The 23557-nt window shown below is 46.2% G+C and overlaps 1 protein-coding gene across 1 annotated transcript in view; it reads right to left on the bottom strand.

Moving 5' to 3' along the window:
* Tnfaip8 (TNF alpha induced protein 8) overlaps positions 1–23557 on the bottom strand; it is a 67679-nt gene that overhangs the window by 27075 nt on the left and 17047 nt on the right. The gene's annotated exons all lie outside the window — the stretch shown is intronic.

The following is a 23557-nucleotide window of genomic DNA, read 5'->3' as shown; positions in this document are numbered from 1 at the left end:
CCCCATAACGGGGTGATCCTTCCCTGAGGCCTGCCTGGGTTCCAGGAGACGTTACTGTCACAGAAGCAACCCATTGTTCATGCGCACTTGCCATAGAGACCATGAATAAGATGGATGGAACACGATTCCACTTCTGTGGATGGAATTTCCAGGGCCAATGTCTCCCCATTTAAAAAGAGCAGCCACTTCACTGTCCTTAGACAATATACTGTTCCCTTTAAGTAAAAAACTAACATCCGGCCCTTGGGCCACCTGAATAATATAGACTAATAAATCCTAGCTGGGAATTACAGATACCTTTCCACTCAAGGCAGGGCAATATTTTCTTAAGAGCTCTCCCAGGAGCTGGTTACAGTGGGCTGGGAATCCAAAGGCCGACATGGAACCTGTCATTGTGCAGTGTGTCGTTAACTTTGTCATCTGTCTCTTAATGGATTGAATCTGTGAATGTAAAATGGCAGTACCTTAGGAAGGTAGTTGAGGCTAGAATATTGGTTACTGAAGGCCAGGAAGTAGAGATGAGAAGGGTTGGATAGGGAGAATCAAAATATGATAGAATAGTAGGAGTTCTAATGCTTTATAGCACAAATGATCATACTTCACAGAATTTACTACACAATTTAGCTAAAACTAGGAGAGAGCAGTTCAAAGATTCTGATTATAAAGGAAAGAAAAATCCTGGCCAGGAGTGGTAGTGTATGCCTATAACTCTAGTTACTCAGAAGATAGAGACAGGAGAATTGTCTAAGCTACTCAGCACTGTGGCCAATTCAATACTCTTTCCCTCCCTCTTTCTCTGTAAGAGCTCAGACACTTTGGCCTGCCTTGTAGTAATCTCAGACTCCTTTGCCAGAGAGTGCCTGGTCTCAGAAACCCAGGAATAAGGCCATCACCAGGACAGATGCCGGTCATAAAAACAGTCATGGTCATGAAAAGGCTTCCTTCTCTCTCCTCCACCCACCCCCAGAAGCCACAGCTCCCCTTTCTGCAGCAGCAGTGTGCTATGGGAACAAAGTCGAGAACTACAAATCTTACCACTGTGAGAGAAGCCAGCTCAGGCCTGGGCTCCGCCAGGCCACTGAAGAGGGCTGACTGGGAAGGAAATGGGCTCCTGACATCACTAAACTGCTAGATCAAAGCTCGTCCTACTTAGGGAGCAATAAAAATTCTCTTTTGAATGAAGCAGTCCAAACAGGGTTATTTATCTCTTTCTTACACAGCTGGAGCCAGAACTGATGTGGCTTCCTGGGTAGCTAAGCCTAAGAGTCGATCCTGTATTCCCAACCCAGTGGGAGAAGGAGCCCAAGGCCACAACTGACCCCACTCTGCCCCACTCCCTCCAGCTTGCCTCCTCACCAAGCCCCACATGTAGTCCAGAAAGCTTCCTGTCCAGCAGGCCCAACCTCATTTGCCTGATGGCAGGGCTTGTGGGGGAGGAGAGCCCCAGGCTAGGTCAGTGGGGAGGCAAGGATGAGGCAGGGATGAAGTAGAGAAGCTGAGTGTAAGACCTGGGTCTGGCTCTTCCTCCTCCACTCATAGCCCACCCTGTCCCACCACCCCCAGGGCTTCCCAGAGACCCCATGGCTGGGAGTGATAGCAGGACAAGGGGTCAATCAACATCAGACAGCATTGAGATGTCCAGCGTGAACTGAGTTTTTGTGTTCAAGTGTTCAAAGTCAGTCAGATGTGGTCCATGTTTGTAATGCCCTTCTCAGGGGTCTAAGGCTATAGAATCTGGAGTTCAAGGCCAGCCATCCTGGGCTAGGCAGTAAGACCTTATCACTAAATAAATAAATCCAGAATGGGCTTGAGTCCACTGGGACTGCTTTGAATGAGGCCCAGTTATATGACACCTTTGCACTTCCACACCGGCTTATAGCTGAAACTCTTCATCCCAGCAGAATGACTTCCCAGAAGTGGGACTGGATTAATCTAGTTAACTAAGCCGCCTTCTCCTTCTCCCACATGCAGCACATGATTGCAGTGCTCTGGCATGGGTGGTGAGGGCTGCTACAGAGTGGCTCCTGCTCCAGGCCTCAGGCCTGCAGAGCTTCCCACCCATACACACACACACACACACACACACACACTCAGATACACACATACATACTCACACACAGATACACAAACATACACACATATACATACAGAGATATACACTCGCACACACTCACAGATACATACTTACACACAAATACATGCACACATACACACATATACACAAACATACATACATATACATACTCAGATACAAACATACATACTCACACACACTCAAAGATACACACTCACATGCACATACACACATGCACAGTTACACATAGGATCACAAGCACACATACATACTCACACAGAGATACTTACATATACACATACACACGCATGTGTGCTCTCACATGTACACATTCACATATACACATGCTCTAACACACAGGTGCACATATACATGCTCTAACATACAGGTGCACACATACACACACGTAAATACACACAGGGACACACACATACACACAGGTACGCACACGCACCAGGATTTGTCTCACTTGGACTTCATACTGGCCCTGACTTTTGATCATGGAATTCCCAGCAAGCAGTCACTCCCAAGTTCTCACCAAATCCAGCTCAGGGAGCTCCCACTCTCCTAAACTGTATAAAACAGAAGACCACAGAAGCAGTGACCGTGGGCTCCTGTGAAGACAGAATGTTACAGAAAGAACTGATTGCATAAGGTGAAAAGCAATGTTCACCCTACCATTTCAAACTAGTAGGATTTCAGAGGTCATTTAAAGACAACAAATTCAACCAAGCATGGTGGTGCATGCCTGTAATCCAGCTAAGGCAGGAGGATTATGAGCTAAAGGCCATACTATGCTACACATTGAGTTTCGGGCCACCCTGGCTCAAAAAACAAAACAAAAAACCCAGATAACATATACAAAATGAACACATAATATTACCTTGGCTAGCAAAAAGGGAAGGTCCACAAATGAACAGGGCCAAAATGTGATGACGCTGTTAGGCTCACATTATCCCTAGGACCAGTCCACAAGGACTGTGGGGGGGATACTCAAGATGACCCTCCCCACAGGCAGACACCTCACGTCATTGTCTACCAGCTACAGGACACAGGATGATTAAATAAGAGGGGACAATGCAGGTGACAGCTCAAAGTCCTTCTCTTCTATACTTAGCTCTGGTCCGACCTTCACTGGAGTAATATTAGAGTATCTGGCCTGTCTCCAGGGGACAGCAGTCACCAGATGTACAGATGACAGGGCAAAAACGGGGCAAATAAAGGCTTGAGCTCGTTCAAAATGCTGCCAGAAGACAAAGCATCTAGGAAAAAGTCACCTGGGCTAAGCTGTATTTGTAGGCTAGGCTGTAACAAGATCAGACTTCTTTCTCAAACACTCCTTCTGTTCGCAAAGTTAATTTTTAAATAAAGTTAATTTTAAATAGACATAGGTCAATCTCGCTTTCTTGGTGAGGGTGTCCCACAAGGAGCTGTGGATGACATCTCAGGACTGTGGAACTTTTGTCCCAGGCTGAAAGCAAAGGCAGACAACAGTTCAGGGAAGCCTCGATTCCTTGGCTTCCTGGGCAGAACAGCTCACCAGTGAAGAATGGCTGGGGAAACTCAGGGATTTACCTCCTTACCAGCAAAGGAAGACAAGGAGCAGTCAAGCATCCTTTGGGATAGAAGGAATATGTGGTCACTAATTGTGGGCTGGGAATCTATCCGTAGGCGAGGGACATAAGGGAACAACGGGGATGAGACAACTTATACACAACAGTTGCCCAGGCCACAGCACTTGCTTTCTCTTCCCCACTGCCCTGGGAAGTGGGAGCCCACACCTGCTCGCCACCACTGCCCTGGGAAGCTCACCACCACTGAAGGGCCTGCATGGGCTGGATGACTGAGAACACCAGACTTGACACTTCTGGGTTCAGCCTCTTGTAAAATAGGAAGACTGGACCACAGGGCTTCTTTCTCCCCACATGCCAGGTACAGTAGAGTTCATTACAACTGCCCACCAGGTCCCATCTATTCTGGTCCCAGCCCATCCTCCCGAGCACTGCTTCTGGAACAACAGCAGGCCATTCTGACCCCAGAGCCTTCACCGTTCTTGCCTTCCGCCTGAAACATTCTGCCCAGGACATCCTTGGCTGGCTTCCTTATACCTCTTAGGTGAATCTAATGTAACATTCTCTGTGAGGATTGACTCACAACTGCAACCATCCCCACCCCTGACACACACACACACACACACACACACACACACACACACAACCAACCACAGCAATCCCTAATCCCCCCCCCCCCTGCTTTTTTTTTCTTTCTGTTGGTCATGGGGTTTGAATTCAGCCCCTGGGCACTGTCCCAAAGCTCATTTGCTCTCTTGCTCAAGGCTAGCACTCTACCCCTTTGAGACACAGCCCCACCTCTGGCTTTCTGGTGGTTCATTGGAGATAAGAGTCTCACAGACTTTCCTGCCTGGGCTGGCTTTGAGCTTCCCAAGTAGGTAGGATTAAAGGGGTAAGCCACAGCTGCCTGGTCTAATTCTCTTTTATGCTTTCATTCTTTTCTTCTTCTTCTGAACACACCCCACTTCCCACCCATTTATTTGTTGGTAGGATGTCTCCTCTTCAAGAGCAGGGTTTCCCCCTACTGTTCACTCTGGCAGTGAAGTGTGTGGGCTCTGGCGCCTACAGCTAGAATACTCTGCCCATGGGATGGGCTCTGTAACCATGCGAGTAAACAAGGCAACCCAAGTGAAAACAGCAAGGGCTCAGGGCCAGGCTGAGCTTGCTTTTGCCTTGCTTTGGAATGGCTCATGTGCAAGCCTGAGCTCATGGGCCATGCACACCTTGCCTAGTAAACAGCAACATGCTGTCTCTAAGGAAGGCCTGGTGTTGGCATCAGCTCCATACTTGGCGAGTCTAAGTTAATGTCATTTGGAGGAAGCGCCGCCGCATCCATCTTCTCTAATTCTTCTTTTACTATCCTGTGGGAAAGCAAAGCGAGTCTCCTGCTGTCAAGCAACCACAGCATAATCTATCCTGAAGAAGGAAAGGCAGTGGAACCCCGCCTGGCATTTCAGAGGCTCCACTAGAGGGCACTGAGGGAGTCACACACAGCACAGGGAGCAGGGAAGCTCCTCTCGCCACCCGCTGCAGGCTCCCTCCTTACTTGTAGCTGACACATTCTCAACCATTAATTTACCATCTGTTTCAAATGGCACAATCTTACCCACAAGTGCACATGACTTAATCACGCCGGCCTGGAAGCTTTCATGCATGATTCTTCTTGCCAAAGTTCCCTACTTTCCCTCTTTCTGGAATTCAATCCCATGTTCACTTCTTTCACAAAACCTCCCCAAGAAAACTTGTCTCCAACTGCAACTCCATATAGGTTATAATGTGCGGTCATGGCCATTTCTATCCATAGGAGAAGAAGCAGACAGGATCACGCGTACAGCTCTGGGCATCCATAGACAACTATGTACTTAATCCAAATGATGTTGCAGGTGACATTTCACCTAAGATAAGTTAGGACTGTATGAAACAGTACTGGCTGCACAGGGTTCAGTTACAGTGAGCCAACCCCCACCTATGCATTCTAATTTTTAGTTTTTCCTAGTATTTGATCTGCGCTCTAGAACGCACTTAAAATTTTTTTAGATGAGGATGTCTCACTGTATAGCCCAGATTGCCACTGCATAACCCAGATTCTTCTGCCTCAGTCTCCTGAGTGCTAAGGTTATAAATGTGCACCACTATACCTGGTTTCCAGAAGGTCTTTTGAGCAGAGAAATTTCTGACAAACTTAACAAATACTATGCACACAATTGAACAAAAGTGTATAAACACCAATAAAACTTTAAGAGTTCTTTCCAATGTTCTTTGTAGGGCTCGAAGTATAGCTCAGTGTGCATAAGACCCTGGGTTGCCCCCCAGGAGTGTGTGAAGGGGGAACTCTTTTTATTTCAATACTTCGTAAGGATAATGTCTTCCAGTTATCTTAAAAAATAATTAGGTTTACATGTAGACTTGAGCACACAACATTAAGAAGGGCTGAAAAAGAGCTCAAGGTACTATTTAAAACTACAAAAAGGAGCTGGGCATCAGTGGGTCATGCCTGTAATCCTAGCTACCCAGGAGACTGAGATCTGAGGATTGTGGTTTGAAGCAGGAAAGGCCACGAGACTCTCATCTACAATTAACCACCAAATGGCTAGAAATGGAGTTGTGGCTGAAGTGGTAGAGCATAAGCCTTGAGAGAAAAGGGGGAAGGACAGCGTAGGCTCTGCGTTCAAGCCCCAGTACTGACACCAAAACAAACAAACAAAAAACTACAAAAAGCTTTAAACATAGGTAAATATTGTTGTCTGGCTGTTAAAGAAAGGCCACAGTAATATTCTGGCAAACAATTACTCAATAAGAGAACAGAAATAAACTCCAGTGTATCTAGGTCACTGTGTGCTGTCACCACAATGAACACACCACTGAGAACAAGAGATGTGTTAGTTAATACACAGATAACACATGTGCAAATTTTTTTCAGAGCCACACGTGAGACATTTCAGGGCTTCAATTGTTCACAAATTCAAGCTTCTTCTCTGCAAGTTTTCCTACCCACAGAACTCTTCTTTCCACAGCCAGAGCTACAGTGAAGCAGAAGCAGAGATTTGCTGAACAAGGCCCCTGTGAACCGTAACCAAATATGACTCCCCGGTACACAGCAAGCACCATGCTACTAGTCATCAACACTCCGCCACACTCAACGGCGACATCTGGGGAATTTTGACTCACCTAGCTTCCACATGTTCTCCCAGCCCGCAATCAGTACAACTTCACGGTGCCATGAAAGATTCACAGAGGCTTGAAAATGCACAGCCCCTTTCGTTGTCTGTGCCCGGATATCTGCTTCTCCTTCAGGAATAATTCGATATAATCTCTACTGTCCTTTCAAAAACTCCACCACCAGCCCACCAACCAATGCAAAGGAGCCTGGTCAACAAGAGTCACTTTAAAAGTCGTCTTGCTTGTTAGTCAGGCACCAGATTGCATCACTTATAGTGGAATGCATTTTGTAGCCTACAATTATGGGTCCAGAGAGGTGGGCTGGGCCGGTGTCTGCCCGTACTCACTACCTATACACTATAACCACAGAAACACTGGGTTACCTGTGATAGGCTGACAAGGGGGAACTTCAAACACAACAGGAAGTTTAATGATTCAACACTCTAGGAAAAAGCATGTACTCAAAGGGGAAAAAAAGGAGTGGCTCCATTCACAGATGCCTGGGGAAAAAAGAAAAAGAAAAAACCACCTCATTCCTACCTGGCCGGTATAAACATGCATTCCTATTAATAGCAAGAGCAGCTTAGGGGTGTTCTTGTTCTCAAGAGGAGCAGGGCACACTGAATAACACCGCTACTCACATCATGAGTCCTTTGCTTTTGAAGATAATTTAAGGATTTATAAACAATGTTAAGTTTGAGTGTATTCAAACACACACAATTATACATGCACATTGTGAGTGTCTTAGGTATTTTGGCAGCCGTAAGGACCTACAAATCTTTCCCAGATAAGATTCTGGGCATACTGCAACATCCAGTTCAGGCATCTGTCTATGAAGCCTGTAACTGACATCTCAGTGAAGTATATGTGATCTGGGTCTCCGTCTTCAGCCTCTATGGGACCTCACTTGAACTTTCTCGGCCACATTTCTTGGCCTTTATCACAGCTGCGCTATACTATCTGGCTGGCTGTCCCACTCCCCACAACGTAGCATGTATGCTTTGTGAGTCTATTTTTAACCCCTGCATTGGTAACACTACCTTAAGCCTACCACGCACACCAAGATTCCAAGTGAGTTACAGTAGACGAACTCTCCAAATTCTGTAAGTCTGGTGCAAATTCCGTCTATACCAGCTTCTGGTTTTGTAGATTGGTCAGTTATAAAACCGCTGGTACATTCCACACTCCTATGGAGAATAACAACTCCTCTGTCAGGGAATTAAATGGGATCATGCAACAGAAGGGGACAATACTGCCTAAGGCACAGTGAGCTCTCCACTAGTAACAAGCCTGAACAAAACCAAAACCAAAATCAACTCACACACTATATATTTTTTATCTTTCAACCTACATTTTCATGTGATTAACTCATGGAAATGTGAAGACATATGAAGTTTATACCTCGGAAATGAGTAGTCACAAAAGTAGTATCCTCCCCAAATCCTGACTGGCCAGTAATTTCATGAAAATATCCTCAGGGTCCAAGAAGATATCAAGAGGAAGGGATCTTGACTTCCTGGAAGTTCAGAATCCACTGTAAATTTCAGGGATGATTTATGAAAAGCAAAACCGCCATGTCTGAGTGGAGGACTGGGTCTGGTGCGTCCCTGTCATGAATGTGGTCTTGGTAGGAGAAAGGATCTGCTCTGAGCTGATGCTGACGAGGTTGAGCAGCGGTGAACCAGGGGGAAGGGGAACCTAAAGGGAGAATCCTGCCCCAGGGAGGAGAACCATGTTGCTGGGACTTCTGGGCCTCGTGGCAAAAGTGTGGGTACAGACCAGGCTTAGTGAAGGCGGTTTGTGCTCCAAACACCAACGCAGGTTGACTCTGGGTCCTCTCCTTGTCCCAGGCCAGCTCTGCAGCAACAGCACAGGACAGAGCAGCTCCCCAGCCCAGTAGGAAAGGTGCTGGGGAGCTTCCCAGTGAGACCAGGAAGGCCCTCATTATCGTCCCAGGTGCTCCTCTGTCTCTGTGCAGTCCCGTGACAGTGTGCGTGCCTACTGCGTGACCCAGCATCGCCAAGCAAGGCCTGGGCTTTTCAATTACTGCCTCTCCCATGCCCTAGGAAAGGTGGGTGGAAATCCCAATTTCCAAAGAGAGTGGCAGGGCAAGAGGCTAAATAGTTTGAACCAGGCCTTTTGGGGTGGGGTGGGGGGAGGAGGCAGAAATGAGAAAAGCTTCCCTCTGTACCTCTAGAACAATCCTCACACATTCTTCCGCTGGCCTCGTTTCATCGCCTGCTGTTACACACCCCAAGAAAAACATTTCCTTTGCAGCCACCCACATCCTTATCAACAGTACATTCAACAAAATCACCCCAAGAATGATGAAATGTGGGCCTGCATGAAAAAGATAGCTTCGTTTATTTCATCAGGTTCTGCCTCAGACAGAACTGGAAATGTCCACAAAACACCTTGACCTTCATGGTTCGGCTTTCCCAAGACTCTCCCTAATCTCTACCACACAATACCGAGCCTGCCAGCATCAATTTTGTGTTCTGTCCTCTTGTTCAGCCCTCTTCTGGTCCCAGCGCCCTGCAGTCCTCAGAACCTGGAATGCCTTTCCTCTTCACATCACACTATGATCCTTCCTTGCCTCACCATATAGAAAGCACAAAGGGAATCTCGTGAAAAACAAAACAAAACAAAACAAAAAACGAACTGGACACCTAGAACCCCACCTGGCAAGGCCAAGAAGAGCAATGAGCCAAAGCATGGCCAGGTGGATCTGGGACAGGGCTGGCTCAGAGTTTTCCCAGGTCTGCCATTGTGGCAGCTGCCACCGAGGGTCCCCTACACCCAAACAGTTCCGGGAGAAACACACATGTCGTACACACTGCTTTGTGTCAAGTACAAACTGTAGGAAAATGTTATTCTAGAAGACTGTCTTCTAGCTTCTCTTAGCCTCACGTCATTTCAATGTTGGCAAGACCTCAAGTATCATCTAACCTTATTTCACAAGGAGGCCAAGAGCTACATGGAAGCCCTGAACCCCACTGCTGGAAGAGAAGCAGCTAGCGGTGCTGAGCTAAGTCTCAGGACTCCAGGCAGTACCGTGGCATCCCTTGAGGTTCACACTCAAACCTCTCCACACTTGCAACCACCAACAAAAACACAAGCTCAGCATCTAGAAAGCAGAAAAAAAACCCAAAAAACCCAAACCAGCAAGAGCTGGCTGCAATAAATACGCTGGCCCCTGAATGTGGTGGATTCTCTGCAGATGAAAATATAAACAGAGCCCTGACATTTTATAGCATTCCCCACTGTAACCTTCACGTAAAACTGAACATGAGCTCCAGGAATGAAAACACTAATTAAACTCTCAACTGGCCAAGAAAAACTATCCAGTTATACAGTATATTTCTCTATAAATTTCTAGGATTTCTAGTTAATAAAGCAACACATTTCCCAACTGAAATCTTTCCACTTCCTAAGCTCCACTCACCGCCAACCTCTGTTCCTCTTGTTCTAACCTTGCTGGCCATGTCACCGAGTCTCCCCTCAGTCCCTCTGGGCTCATCTACTGGATTCTGCTATCTCTTCCACATCTGCTCCCACCTGGGTACTGCCAAATCCTCAACTTCCAGGCAGGAAGGCAGCTTCTTTTTTTTTTTGGCCAATCCTGGGGCTTGGACTCAGGGCCTGAGCACTGTCCCTGGCTTCTTTTTGCTCAAGGCTAGCACTCTGCCACTTGAGCCACAGCGCCACTTCTGGCCGTTTTCTGTATATGTGGTGCTGGGGAATTGAACCCAGGGCCTCATGTATACGAGGCAAGCACTCTTGCCACTAGGAAGGCAGCTTCTTGAAAACACAGATTCCAGAGAAGGTCCACAAAGCCGTCTCTATCCTTTCTCTAGAGGCTGGAGACTTTTTATCATCATGCCACTTTACCCATGGGCCTACACTCAAGGCTAAACTTTACAGAAGTCTAATTTTCGGAAATGAAGCAAAACGTACATCATTTCTGGAAGTTTCTGGTTCTGGGCCTCAGAGACCAAAGCAGGCACACTATGCAGTTCACACACCTTGTGGCCGCCTCCCCTCAGATTGACAGGAAGAGATTCATCCGCGGCAAGACTGACATCACCACCCTCAGCCCTGTGGGGCCTAGGAGCAGATGCTCCCAACAAACCACGTACCTCCCATTTTCCCTTCTAGGATGGCAGTCCTGCCCTTCTTGATGAGGAAAGAGTGGGGGGGGGGGGGCCCAGGAGTTGAGTAGAAGGAAACTCTGTTCGGATTGTGATAATGGTGAGAACTGAAGAGAGTCGTTCAATCTGGGAACTAGGCACAGTCACACCGTGGGCAGGTCTTTAAAAAAGGTCCTGTGATTGTGATTACAAAGCATAGGAATTCATCACAAAGGCTACAAAGCACAATACGAAAGCAAACAAATTATATTAAAAACACATCAGTTTTATACAGACAAAAAACTATAGGCATTAAGAAAAAAAGCCTGGGCTGATGGTGTATGCGGTAAGTCTTTGCTTGTAGGTGTTGGGGATTGAACTTATGGCTGCATGCTTGTGGCAAGTGGTTGTACCAATCAGGCCACACTCCTAGCCCTTTTTGCTCTGGTTATTTATTTTATTTTATTATTTTATTTTTTTGGCCAGTCCTGGGCCTTGGACTCAGGGCCTGAGCACTGTCCCTGGCTTCTTCCCGCTCAAGGCTAGTACTCTGCCACTTGAGCCACAGCGCCGCTTCTGGCCATTTTCTGTATATGTGGTGCTGGGGAATCGAACCTAGGGCCTCGGGTATACCGAGGCAGGCACTTTTTGCCACTAGGCTATATCCCCAGCCCCCTCTGGTTATTTTTTGAGACAGGATCTTACTTTTTTGTCTGAGTGGACTGGACTGTGACCGTTTGGTCACACTTCCCATTGTAGCTGGAATGGCAAGTGAATGTACCATGGCTAGCTGTTTCTGTTGAGATGAGGTCTACAGACTTCTGGACAGGTCTGGTCTCAAACTGTGATCCATCCAATCTTGGCCTCCTGAGTATCTAGACAACAGGTGTGAGTCACTGGCGACTAGCTACAATATTTTTCTCTAGATAGTAAAAACAAGGAGGGTTTTTATTTGTTTGGTCAAACTGTAATCAATAATACACAATGCAAATGTGTTTTTTTTTTTAATAAGGAAAGATAGGATTTGAAAAAAAAATCCTGTGAATTGCAAGAAAGATATCCCAGGATATAAAATTATAGGATGCTGTCGAGGAGACAGCTGGGCAATCTAATATCTTTTCAGAGAATCTTCAAAGCAAACAGAAGAATAAGCCATAAACCCTGGGCACTGGGGCAGGAAGCATGTCATCACGTTGCTGACCTCTGACTCAATGCTGACTCCAGCCCCTCTGTCTAGAGGGGAGCTGCAGACAGGCAGACAGACAGGAGCGGAGTGGAGCTTGGAAACTTCACAGACCTCCCAAGCCCTCAGAAGAAGCTTGAAATGCCCCACCAAGGCAGGTTTTCTTTTGTAGAGTCATTGCCAACTGAGAACCACTCTGACCTTTACTGTTGAAGGTCAACCTGGTGAAGTTCTTGTCTGTTTCTTAGAAACGAGCTCACTGCGCAAGACCCAAAACACTTCCCAAACAGGTTTGTGAGTTTAACAAACAGTCTGGACAAGTCCCAGCAAGTCTCGGGAATTCAGAGCCTGGCTTTCTTTCACAGCCGGCTGAAAAAGCTTCCCTGAAAAGTCCATTCAACCTCCAGTGAGGGGATTTGGTTCCTAGGAGGAACCGCTCTGTTTGGCAGCTCGTACAGAGCAACACCAGGCAGCATTGGAAGAGCAAACAGAAAATAATTTGCCATCTCCATGCACTTATTTAGTCCCTGATTCATAACTCAAGAAACTGAAGGGCAGAGGTCTGTTATAGAGACTAAGAAAGAAAGCAAAACTCAGGCACTGGAAGTCTTTACATTTTTAAGGCGAACTAAATTAGGATGTAGAGGCACTAAAGATTTGAATCCAGGGCCAATGCCTTCCCACATCTATTCAATATTTATTAAGGCCTTGGTGTGCCCTATGCTAAGCTGTAGGACAGACGGAGCTAGTGAGCAAGGAGCTAGAAGAGGCAGAGGCATGTATGGGGTTGGGGATGTTGCTTGTGGGTTGGAGGGCAGACATTTCTAAGAAACCCTGAGAAGTTGAGCCAGCTTGGGAACAATAAGTACTGTTTTAAAAAAACAATGGGACTTTGCCAGGCTCTGGTGGTTCATGACTATAATCCTGGCTACTCAGGAGGCTGAGATCTTGAGGACTCAAAGCCAGCCAGGCAGGAAAGTCTGTGAGACTCTTACCTCCATTTAACCATCAGAAAACCAGAAGTGGAGCTGTGGCTCAAAATGGTAGACTGCTAGCTTTGAGCACTAAAGCTCAGGGATAGCACCCAGGCCTTGAGTTCAAGCCCCACAACCAACCTCTTCCCCTCAAAAAATGTGAGGATTTAATTAAAAGTTCAATGAAGTATTAATCAGACAGACATGAATAACAACCAAGGGCAACACAGGAAGCCAGGTTAGAGGGCAGGCCATGATGGGGGCGGTGGGGGGGGGTGCGGGTCAGCCAATTGCCCTGGAAGTACTTGGGAAGAGATAAAATATACCCAGGTCTTTGTTGGTGTCCATAGGCTGTCACAAGCTGTGTGGACTCTTGAGCTATTTAGAAGTGACAGTTTTGGCAGTTGGTTAAGAACAGGGAAAGAGGGGAGAAAGATACCTCCCAGGGTTCTGAGTAGCCTCCTGGCTTGTTTTCTGAGTCTAAGACTAAAGGAGATGGGAGGCTCAGCTTCATTAACATAATTTAGCTTGAGTGGCTTTGTGGAACACTGGGACATAGTATTCAGAAGCTTGGGCTTGAAACACAAATGTGGAAGTCCATGGCAAAATTGAGAAGTCAGTGGCAGAACACTAGCGACAGAGACACACTGGGAGAGATGGGAGTAAGAACCAGGCAGGTGCTTAAGGAACAGACAGAACAGAGGAAGGAACCCAGAGAAATGATGGGAGATGAATGAATGAGGGACAAGTCTGCATACACAAATCAGTGTGGACATACACATGGCTGGGCGAGAGCCGCCTGTGTGAGGCTTTCTGACATCCTGGATACAGGTACACCTCACCACATCCAGGCCATTGCTTCTCTTAAGGAGTTTCTTTCATGAACTTTGCATGAAAATCTAGATTTTCTTATTCTCAGCCTCCCAAATAGCTAAGATTATAGGATTAAGCCACTAATGCTTACCTGAAATCTCTTTTTAAAGTGACAACTTGACAAAAGAATTGCCCATCTACTTAAGAGCAATGAATTCCAAGCAACTTCAAAAGCTGTGGTTACTTACTTTTATTGTTTGTAGGGATCAAACCGTTTTTTAGTTGATTTAATATATGCTCCCAACTAAATTCACCACCTGGGCTAAAGACTCTGATTGACAATGAGCACACACAACAACTTATTTATAATAAATAAAGATCGTTGTTATAGCATACATCTTTCATGTGCCACACATAGGAAAGCACCATGTTCAGAAGAGGTAAAGTCACTTACATACAATGTAGAACAGACACTAATTATAAAACATGACAGAGGATCAAATCAACTGGATGTAGCTCTGGGTAGGCACTTGTCTAGCATGTACAAAGCCTTAGGTTCTAGCACCACAGAAAGAAATTAACGCGACATAAAAGCATTCTGGAATGTCTCACAATTAAAGAAAACTGATTGTGAGAAATTAAAAATGCATTTTCAGTCTCCTCTTATCCAATCCAAAGGAAGCAGGAAGAGAATGAGTCCTCTTTGTGTGGCACTTAAAGTCAGATTTGTTATAGGTCATGTATAGTTGCTTTCAATTGGTTCACTTTTTCATTAAAAAAAATTCTATATTGGGTCAGGCAACTCAAAAGCTTATTTTAAAGTTATTTATCTTGGCTAACTATGCGGGTTTACCTTTTTTTAACTTTGGTCCTCTTCCAAGTCATTCAAATACAACACGTTCAGAGAACCACAGGAAGAGTTCCTTCCCAGGAACCCAGGAACCCATGGCACACCAGCCTAAAGGACTGGGCACCATTAGGAGGACCCTCTCTGAAGGGAGTCAGAGGTAGAGGCAGGCCACTTCCCTTTCATTATTTGTTGGGAAGTCAAAAACACTTAATTTCCATATGAGATGCTTTTCTTATGACAGGTATGTGCACTGCTTTGGCATTTCCTGAGCCTGTTTTTCTACAGCACTGCTTCCTATCACTGGCTGTTTAGCTACTTGGAACCAACTATGCAAGGGAGCTGTCCTGTGTATTACAGGAACTATCCCATATATCTCTGCTTTCACTCACTAGAGGCCAAAGGCACAAGAGACATCCACAGAAATCTCAGATGTTGTTAAACGTCCCCTTGGGCAAAACCATCCCCAGGTAACAGCCATGTTCTGGGGCACTGGCTTTTAAACTTGGTGTAAGACACTTGAAGAGTTTCCATCCTCATTTTCAGAGATCTCGACTGCACCTGATTAAGGCAGGCCCAAGCTTCTGGATCTTTCAGAATCAAAGATTCCAATATGCAACCAGGCATGAGAACTTCTGGAGGTAAAGCATGGCAACCTCTGTAGTCAAGTGTATCAAATAAGGCACACAACCAACTCAACATAACACAAAATGTGTCACAGCCCCAGGTTAGGACTTCTTTTTCCCCCGGCATTAGAATCAACATGATTAGAAGAAATTGAAAAGGTAGAAGGGATGGGAAAAATTGTAAACTACATCTCTGATCTGAAAATTGCCTTTCTCTTTTTCTCAAATAAGTAAAGATGTATTTGAAGCCAGATAAGGGTGGATCAGCCCTGGTCAGCCCTTTAGGAGCCTGAGATTCAGAAGCTTGAGGTTCAAAACCAGCCCAATCAGAAAAATCCATGAGACTCATCCCCCCAAACAACCAGCCAAGCAAAGCTAGGCTGGAGGCATAGCTCAAATGGTAGAGTATCAGTCCAGCAGGCAAGAAAGTACTAGGCCCTAAGTTCAACTGCTTGGTACTGTTGGTGAACTGAAACAGGTTCCTCCCCCACCCCCCGTAAAAACATTGTCATGACAATGAAGACAACTTAGGAGCTACCATGTCTTTAATGGATGCACTCACCAAGTTTGAAGAAATGGCAAGTTCACTAAAAACAGTACCCAAACTGGGGGCTGGGAAGATACCCAGGCACCTCCACCTCCACAGGAAGTGCTTCTCTGGGTCTCCAGGCTCCAGTGGGTGACAGTACCGGGGACCTGCCTGGAGCTGATAGCAGAGTCTCCTTCCTCCTATAACGAGCTGCCTACTGCAAGACCAGCCACACACATCCCCCTGCTGTTCCCTCCTCTTCCTGGGCACTGCCAACAGCACAGGGCCTGGTTCTGGTGTTTGCAGAGAATGGCATAGCACCAGCCCCAACAGCTACTCTGGCTGTCAGATTGCTTTTTCTTTAAAAAGGCGCGCGCGCACACACGCACTCAAGACTCCTCTCAGAAGAATAATTGGCAATGTGTAAGTTGTATCGCAGGCTTGTGATACACACTGTGCCTAAGCACCAGCCTGCATGTTTATCTCACCTACTCCAAACATCATTACCATTAACTCTCCACTTAGAGATATCAAGTAATTGAGGCTTAGGCAGTTGAGAGATAGGGATCAGCCAAGGCAGGGCCAAGACTCACACCAATTTCCCTCCTTCACTTCAGTGCCATTTCCTCCGTCTTCACAGAGATCCTTCAATAGAATTTAGTCCCTCTTAATGCCAAAACCAAAGCCAAGGGTTCCAAATCCCAACAAGCATCTGCCCTGGCTGCCTCTGACATTCTCACTGACCGTCTTGTCACTTTTGGGAGGTATGGGGTGGGGCTGAGGTATGCAGGGCCACGTGCTGGCTAGACAGGCCACTCCACAACTTGGGCCACGCCCACTTCCCCTGTGGCATCCCTGAGGATGTCATCAAGCTTCTTAACCTGAACCACAATTTCCCACTGGAAACAGCTTGACTGTTGGCTTTTTTTCCCCCTAATATTGAACATAAGACATGTTCTACATAAGAACAAAAGCATGCTGATCCCTTACTGCTTATTATGCCTCCGGGACTGAATTAAGCATTATATCTGGGCTGGGAATATGGCCTAGTGGCAAGAGTGCTTGCCTCCTGTACATGAAGCCCTGGGTTTGATTCCCCAGCACCACATATGTAGAAAACGGCCAGAAGTGGCGCTATGGCTCAAATGGCAGAGTGCTAGCCTTGAGCAAAAAGAAGCCAGGGACAGTGCTCAGGCCCTGAGTCCAAGGCCCAGGACTGGCCAAAAAAAACACACACAAAAAAAAACAACAAAGCATTATATCTACTTTATTGCATTTGAATCCTCAGGACACAAGGCTGGTGGCCAGATGATTGGGGGGGTCCCTGTGGTGGCTCCACATCCCCTCTTCTGTCCTCCCATGGCAGAACCCAATGCCGAGGTGCTGTGTTCTTCCCTTTGCTCTTAGCCCCTTATAGTTCTAGGAACCCCTGGGTGACTGTGTTATTTGAACTGTTGGGAGGGAATCGCTTTCAGAGAACTAAATGAGTGAGCTGTGGTGTCCCTGGCTACCAAGCCTCGCCCCCTCAAGTTCCCATCAGATTTCTTAAGAGTCTATCCAAAAAATGCTAAGAGTCAGTGAGGGGCACCGCTAGAATCCCTCCGAAAGCCCACTAGTGCTGATAGGGCCATCCAGAAGTATGGATGCCCCAGAGAGCCCTCGAGGCCACACTTCATCAGGACTGTGTAGGAGGCTTCCCTGCACTGGGGTGGAAAGGAGAATGCTGACACATGCCACATGTCAGCAGGGTCTGGGAGGAGGCTTCCCTGCACTGGGGTGGGATAGGTTAATGCTGACATGTGCCACGTGTCTTCAGGGGCTGGGAGGAGGCTTCCGTGCACTGGGGTGGAAAGAAGAATGCTGATACATGCCACGGAGCATTTGGCTTAGAGGAAGGAAGCTGTGGTTCCAGCAGAGGAGGAAACTGCAGAAAAGGTGTGTGATCTTTGTATTTCTCAGAAGCAGCAACAAGAAATGCAAATAACGGTCTCCTTCAGTACGTGTGGACAGTTAGCAAGAACAGTTAAACAAGTGTGTCACATATGGTGGCCTTTCAGTAGGCCTGTGATTGAAATCTGGAGAGACAAAGTTAGAGGGGACAGTGAGTGGCACCGGACAGGAAACCCCTAACCGTGTAGTACCCACAGCACCAAGAAGCTGAGAAGGCAGTAGAGCAGAGGACAAGTGCCTTCTCTAAAGCTAGTCCCAGTGCAGTAGAGGCCTTTCCATGCCAAGAGGCAGAAAGGTAGAACCTGCCCGCCACCACCACTCCCCTCCACTGCTGGGAAATCCAAGACACAGCTCGGGGCGGGGGGGGGGGGGGAATGCAGATTTCAGACCTAATCAGACAGCAAGGCAAAGGCCGAGGGGGTGCCAAGTCTGCCAGTGCCACACCCCTGGGAAACAACATTCACAGAGGGAGACAGTGGGCACCAGCAAGTGGGATGCTGTCACGGCACCAAAGCTATCATTTCATGAGACATGACTCATGTACTAGTTAACAGCATTAACAGTGCTAATCATCATCTGGGTGAGGTGCTTGAATTGCCACCCTGGAGCCTGCACCTCAGTGAATGAAGGGCTTAGGGCTGACCCCTGGAGAATTTCTCAAGGGCTGATTTGACTGTTCCCTGAAGTGTGGTTATTTTCAACAGTGCTGGGGACCAAACCCAGGCTCTGCACATACTAGGCATACATTCTATACTGTGCCACACCCTATCCCTAAAGTCTGCTTCTGAATCACATATGCAGGCTCCAAAGCAAAGTGGGGTTGCTGATAAGCCTGGGGTATCTGCAACATTCTGGCTTGTCTCTAAGATTACCTCATTGGGAAAACACTAAACTTCCACCATCAAATTAGAGAAATATCTGAATCAGTCTTGAAGGGCACACAGGCACATTTTCCTTGATCCCAAAATGCCACTGATTATAACAACAATTTCATAGCAAGTGTTTTGGGGAAGGGCATAATCTGTACATATCTATCCTATAACAAACTCCTGAGAATTGTTTAAAAGAGAGAAAGAAAGAAAGAGAGAAAGAAAGAAAGAAAGGAAGGAAGGAAGGAAGGAAGGAAGGAAGGAAGGAAGGAAGGAAGGAAAGAAAAATGAGCATCTTAGAACTGAAAAGGCATGGATGAGTACAGTGGCTCATGCGTGTAAACCGAACTATTTGGGGAAAGCAGAATATGAGGAACTGCAGTTCATGGCTACCCCTAGCAAGCTGTATCTCAAAGAACAAGTAAGGTATGATTCCTGTCCTGCCAGCTATGCAGGAAGTGTAGGAAGGAGGATTAAGGCCCACAGTTAGGTTACACCAGAGAAGGAAGTGAAAGGCCCTATGTAAAAAATAGCTAAAAGTAAAAATGTCTGGGGCATGGGTCAAATAGTACAGCCCCCTTCCCCCCAAAAACTTCAAGAACTATAGTGTGAGCAGATGATTATGATAATACTGATAGTTATGTGTGTATTTGCCATTTCAAAAACTTTTCCACGAGGATCCTATCTATTATGTGTTTTAGGAAAACCATAGAAACTAGTAAAAAAATTATTATAAACTCTGTACCCCCAAATGGTTTGTGTGTCCACCTTTCCACTCACAAATTCTACCTCCATAAACTTACTGAATAATGATTCATGTGCAAAGGTAGGACTCTTGGTGCTTACTGCTGCACTGTTTGTTGAATAAAACCCTGCAAGCAACAGGAATGCCACAGTTAGGGAGTTCTTGAGTTAATACCCCCCAGTCATGGGCCTGGAACACAAGGTACATATTTCATGTGGATGTAGTACACGGAGCATCACAAAGCAAATTAAACAAAGCAGATGCTCCTTTGCTAATAACGGACTGATATTCAAGAGACTTAATGTGGGAAAGTGAATCCTAGAGAGTAACTCTTCTTTTCTTTTTAAAATTTTATTGTCAAGGAGATGTACAGAGGGATTACAGTTACATAATAAGGTAGTGAGTACATTTCTTGTCATATTTGTTACACCCTCCCTTGAGAGTAACTTTTCTGTATGTCATTTTCTGTGCGTGCACGAGTATATGTGTGTTGTTGTTGTCTTGGGTTTTTTGTTTTGGTTTGGTTTTTGCAGGTTCTAGGGCGTAAACTCTGGGCCTAGGTGTTATCCCTGAGTACCTTTTGCTCAAGGCTAATACTCTTACCACTTGAGCCACAGTGCCACTTTCGGCTTTGTCTGTGATTACTTGGAGAAGAGTCTCACAAACGCTGCTGTCCAGGCTGGCTTTGAACTGTGATCCCCAGACCTCAACCTCCTGAGTTGCTAGGATTACAGGCTTGAGCCAACTAGCACCCAACTTCTTAAGTGTGTGTGTGTGTGTGTGTGTGTGTGTGTGTGTGTGTGTGTGTGTATGTTTATACATATTTGTTTTGGGTTGTAATATCTTGCTATGTAGTCAAGACTGGCCTGGAAACTCACAATCCTCCTACCACAGCCTTCCAAGTTCTGGTATTGCAGGTGTGTACCACATGCCCAACTCTTCTAAGGGTTGAGATATTTCCCTCAAAAATTACTTCCCAAACTAAACAAATATTAGTCATTTCGGCTCTTGGGATGGTTTGAGCAGTCATTAGAACAGACTATTCTTTGAGGGAAAACCACTCCCAGATCTTTAGTCATAAAAGGTTATTTCTCTGCAAATAAAAAGTAAAGATCAAAGAAGTGGGGACTTTCTATGAGATCCTGACCACCAAGCCGTTTGTTTCCTGATCACCCCCGGCAAGTATTGTCAAAGATGAGATTCTTCTGGTTTCCTTGCTGGAGGTGGGGGTGCTGGGAAGTCAGAGTCAATCTGAGGCCTGGGAGGGCAGAGCAGCAAAAGAAAACGGGCATGCTCCTCCTCTAAGAGTGAAAGCCTCAGGATGGTGGGAGCCCGTGTCATGCTAAGGTGCCCAGCCCAAAAGACATGGACGTGCATGTTCAAGTACAAGTGAGCCGAGGCCCTGAAAGGGTGGGGGCTATGGGACAGCACCTCACCCATCTCAGGACCCCCATCAGCGATCTTATCAGGGATCCTTCCAGCTTCGCTGGGTCAAAGGCAAAATGACTTCTGCAAACATTGCCTAAGCTATCAGGACCTGAGCATTCATCATGTCAGTGAGGCCTAGAAACTTAGGTCACCTTCATAATACATTATTTTTAAAAGTTGACTTGAAGCAACAGATTAATTCCATCATCCAGACAGGGAGGATTTAGCTCTTCTTTCATATTTCAAGGCAGTTAAACACTAAGAAATTAACACTGGAAATTCTGTCTCCTCCTTGAGAGTCAAATAGCTTCCCAATATCCCCAAGAATAATCAGTCATTGGGAAAACCAGTGCAGTTTGAGAAGAATGATTACCAGAGATTTTTCTAGAGGTACTTTGTTTTCTGAACTCCTTTCTCGCTTGTCCATCATGGCATTAGGCTTTGCTCATGTCATTCTGAAATAACTCACACAGGAGAACCTAGGCAGCCAGCTATTCTTCCTTTGTTGACAGTGGAGTTCACAGACCTGAGTTTGCCTTGTTCCTTCTACCAGGCAGTGTGGTGGGTTGGCTTTTGTTTTGTTTTGTTTTGCTGTTGTTTCTCCCCCCGCCCACCCTTTACATCATGGCAGTAAGCAGATTAAATTGACTCATGTATAATGATTAAATGACACAGTGTTTTATGCTGTGTCTTGCAAAGATAATTTCACCTTGTCATCACTTTGGGGAATTTTCTGTTTGGGTACACTGTATCTTGAAGCCCAGGCTTGACACGTAGGGTGTTTTATGAGTTAAAAATCAATCTATCGTAAAGGGATATGTTGATGTGTGCGTCTGCTTTCTGAGGTACCCAAAGTGGATTATACAGCACAGAAAGTAACTGAAGACAATTATAAAAGGAAGCTTTCAAGTTCATTGGCAGGAAATAATCCTCCAGAGGGACAGTTATGATACTTTTACCTAACAGACATAAGTTGGTGGAGTCACAAAATCCTCAACAGAGCAGGCAGGCACTGCAAGGTCTGCTTATCTGTCAGCTCTGGGTTCACTTCTGTTTCAGGACACAGCTGAGCAAAGGCTCAGATTTCCCTGTGGTTCATTGAGGCGCCATGGAGCACTGGGGGGTGGTGGTGAGGGGGGTCCTTACTTCCTCATGAGGTCTCTCCCTAGGCCATTCAGGTAGTATTTGAACAAGATAATAAGGCTTGTTCTTACTAATCAAGGAGAGATTAATTGAGATTGCACCAAAGCTTAAAGGCAGCAAAGAGAAACCAAAAGCCAAACAAGTATGGGTCTGGGGCAGCCCTTCTTGGACCAATCTGGTTGGTCCAAAATCCTCATGGTAGATCGCTGGACTCAACTTTCATCCCCCTAAACCCAGCGCACCCACTAGTGCCAAACCAGGGATTTAGTCCTCATTAACAAGGTAGTATGCTAGGTTATCAGCATGGAGCCAACGTACCTGGGATCAAATCCCACCAAGGTCTGTGCCATATGCCACAACTCAGCTCTAAAATGGAGACAATGACAGCACCTAGTGTCGACCTCTGCTTGTACAGATTAAATGAGTTGATCCTTTTTTTTTTTGGCCAGTCCTGGGGCTTGGACTCAGGGCCTGAGCACTGTCCCTGGCTTCTTTTTGCTCAGGGCTAGCATAGCACTCTGCCACTTGAGCCACAGTGCCACTTCTGGCTGTTTTCTAGATATGTGGTGCTGGAGAATCGAACCCAGGGCTTCATGTATACGAGGCGAGCTCTCTTGCCACTAGGCCATATTCCCAGCCCAGAGTTGATCCTTTTTTAAAAAAGAAGTACCTCAACTGTAGTAGGTGCTAAGTATGGGCTAGCTGTGACTGCTGTTAGTAGGGAAACAGGAGAAGAGACTCACAATTGCAAACAGACCCACAACTGTAGTGCAGTACAGTCATTCCTGTAGTAAGAGGCCTGGGAGGATGGAGAACAGTATTCTCATTTGTATAGGGTGCAGAGATTTACAGGAGGAAGACAAGATAGGGGCATCTAAGAGCAGGACTCAAGGAATGAACCGGATGATTGGGAAAGGAGCAGGAAATGCTCAGATCAGCTAGAGCTCACAGCCAGTGCCTTCAGGAAAGGGGGGAGGGAATGAGTTGGGAAGTTGACAAGAAACAACTTTAATGTGTCAAGTGATGTCAAGTAGAGGAGCTTGAACTTGAAAGCAGGAGCGCCCTTTGGAGAATACAAGCTGGGGTGGGGGTGGGGGTTAACAAATAGGGGCTGTCTGTCAGAAGGATGCCCCAGATCCTAGGAAGGAAGCCAAGAGGAAGAGCAGTCTCTCGGTTCTCAGAAGACAGCGCAAAGGTGGGGACATGTCTACCCAAAATGATTGAAATGCTCCCCTTTGGATGCCTACTTACATAGGGAAATCCATCTAACTGAAATACTTCACATCTAACAGTAATGGGATGTCTCGGGCAAGGTTCTAGAAACTAAGGTGGCCACTTTATCCAGTGCCACAGATGCATGTGAACAGGTGGCGGGCAAGACGGCTGGTGACTGTTCTGGGAGACTTAGTGGGAGACTTAGTGGTTTGGGTGGAAAACATCTTTCTCCTGTTGTTACTCAAAATTAGCCTTCACTTGAACTCACCATGTGTTTCCTTTCTGTTGTACTGCCCAAAGC

Source organism: Perognathus longimembris, chromosome 25 (assembly GCF_023159225.1).
Source record: "Perognathus longimembris pacificus isolate PPM17 chromosome 25, ASM2315922v1, whole genome shotgun sequence".
Lineage (NCBI taxonomy): Eukaryota > Metazoa > Chordata > Mammalia > Rodentia > Heteromyidae > Perognathus > Perognathus longimembris.
Note: the sequence above shows the minus strand (reverse complement) of the source record. Positions and strands in the feature narration are given on the sequence as shown.